Genomic DNA, 2,494 nt, shown 5'->3' with positions numbered 1-2,494 from the left:
TCTTTCACAGGGCAGCTCACAGTAGCCATCCACGGGGTCCTTGCTATCGCTGGTGGCAATGGCAATGTAGGCATAGAGGATCTCCATATCCAGGTCAAGGCATGGTTGTTCCAACCTACCCAAGCACATCCCAGCTTTGTCCATTCAAACCAAACCAAGGCCATCTTAGCCTCAAGGCTCTCGCAAATCTCTCTTCCAACATGCCAACTCCTCCCATGCTTCAGCCAATAAAGTGAATCATACTTTACTCCGGAAACTTTATCCAAATCCACCCAAAGGCACGCTCCAACACGAGGATGGCCTTCATGATGCCTTTCGGAGGAGCCAAGGCGGCGAGGTCATATATCGCTTGCGAGGTAGTTACAGATTTGATGAGAGCAACCCTACCAGTTGTAGTGATATTTGCCATGTGCAATTGGTAATTGTCTTCAGTTACTACATGTACTCATAAGAAAAAAAATAAAAGGGCAGCAGCTGGCATGTGAAGTTTGATGAAGCAATGAAGTCTGCACTTAGAGTATAAATAACTAGCTTTCTCATGTAGCAACAGAAATGCTCGAAAGTGCAATCATCACTCTAGGAGGGGTGGAAATGTTTAAGACAATGGTTGCGGAGCCAATAGTTGAATGGGAACACTTTTTAGAAATAGGATGCATCGGAAATGCCTTCTAGAGATATATGTGACCAATCAGGCTAGCATCGCCAAGACAAGCATAAGGAGAGCCGGGCTGTATATGAATACATGACTTGCATACCAGACAAAAACCATACGTCCTTGTTTGGTGATGGCCTCCCGACAAGAAATTTGATTTGGGGTCTGCTGATTCCCAGTCAGAGTCTCAACACAAATCGCACCGCGCAAGATTTTTGATGTATGGGAGAGTGACGAGCTCCAGCCGCACGCCTCGGGCTGCCAAGCAGCCAGGGCAACCAAAATAGAGCGGCAGCGCTCATCAACCAGGGGCGTCCGTTGCTCTACAGCCGCCCCACCTCTGCGAGCATGCGGCTCTTGTCTTTGTTGTCTTGCTTGACCGAGCCATTAAGGCTCTAAGGAACATCAGTACCGTAAGGAATCTCTCTGCTCCACCTCTTTCCCACGACTGTGGACTTCTTGGTGTGAATGAAGGACTTCGACATCTTCTGAGCCCTGCAAGGAATCTGTGGTCATGACCCACTTAAGACAGTGAGCATCAGGGCCAAACACACAAGAGAATTCTTGTGTAAAGCTCAGTTGGTCAGTTTACCTGTTTTCGGACTTGCTCTTCTGGATCCTTCCGATGCCTAGATGCTTTTAGGAACTAATGATTGAGAGAATCAAGTGATGTTTCATTGATGATTGTTGGGGGTATATATACCCACCGAACAGACGCCAATAAGGCGGTTACAAAGGCACCTCTTCGGTATTACAGCGTTTGGACAAAACTAACTGCCTACTTAGCTTAGGACCTAAGCTAATCTTAATAACTGCCTAGTGAGCTTAATATCAAAGCTATCCTACTTCTAACACTCCCCCTTGGACAACGCTGTTTCTTGAAAATCTCTTGTGCAATCTTTAAGATCTTCTCGCATAGTCTTGAAAGTCTTCTTGCTTATATATGAGGATATCCTTGTAAATAACTGTGCTCTTTGTAAATATTCTATCATCTTGAAAGTCATCATCTTTAAAATCTCTCCCCCAAAAACCCTGTGGGAAAAATATGAGGAGAGTTGTATTTGATATGTTGTTAAAACTCCTTTAAACCCTTTGGGGAAAATAAGGAGAAAATAGTACAACATGTAAAGATTGTTGTCTCCATGAGAACTCATATGAGAAAACCTTAGAGAAAGGAAAAACCTCACGAATGAGTTTGGAGAACAATAAATATGCCTTTTGTACTTCCTTTAAAAACCCCAGCGGGGAACATAGGAGGCACGACATATATCTTGTGTAAATATTGCAAAGAGTGCAATATGATGTGCCATAGAAAACTCCTTTAAAACCCAATGGGAAAAATATAAGGAGAAAACAATGTGGCATATCTTAACACTTGTATTTATATCGTCTCATTAAAAACCTTTTATGAGAAACCATTAGGAAAAACTCATTAAGGGAAAAAGAGTACAATATATGATCTAATGATCATCAACGGGTTATAATTTGGGAGTTTTACTCCCCCTGGACTTTGCAAGACTAAGAGTTGTCTCACGCCAATCCATGAACTTAAGTTCAGGAATATGGAAATATGTAAAGCACTGTGAATAAATCTGTTAGATTTCACATGATATGTTTGCAAAGTGTTTATCTCCCTAGTTTGGAAAATATTAATTTAACCCTTATGCATTTGGGCAATACAAGTGGTATTATTTGATAAATAATGGTGGGTGATTCTGTTGAATCTCAACCACATGATCTTGAATGGGGTCAGTCATTATATGAATCCAATAGAGTTTATTTTGTTCTCTTAGTTAGAAGGCTCTTTCATTGAATTCAGTCTATGATATGGCATTTTTGGGA

The 2,494-nt window shown here is 41.8% G+C and overlaps 1 long non-coding RNA gene across 1 annotated transcript; it reads right to left on the bottom strand.

Moving 5' to 3' along the window:
* Nucleotides 1-520: 520 nt before the first annotated feature.
* Nucleotides 521-1,290, bottom strand: LOC127305140 (uncharacterized). Its single transcript, XR_007853696.2, has 2 exons — nt 1,245-1,290; nt 521-1,158 (listed from the first exon to the last, which is right to left on the bottom strand). It is a non-coding gene; the product is annotated as an uncharacterized lncRNA (long non-coding RNA).
* Between the last annotated feature and the right edge of the window lie 1,204 nt (nt 1,291-2,494).

The sequence above is a fragment of the Lolium perenne genome, chromosome 6, assembly GCF_019359855.2.
Source record: "Lolium perenne isolate Kyuss_39 chromosome 6, Kyuss_2.0, whole genome shotgun sequence".
Lineage (NCBI taxonomy): Eukaryota > Viridiplantae > Streptophyta > Magnoliopsida > Poales > Poaceae > Lolium > Lolium perenne.
Note: the sequence above shows the minus strand (reverse complement) of the source record. Positions and strands in the feature narration are given on the sequence as shown.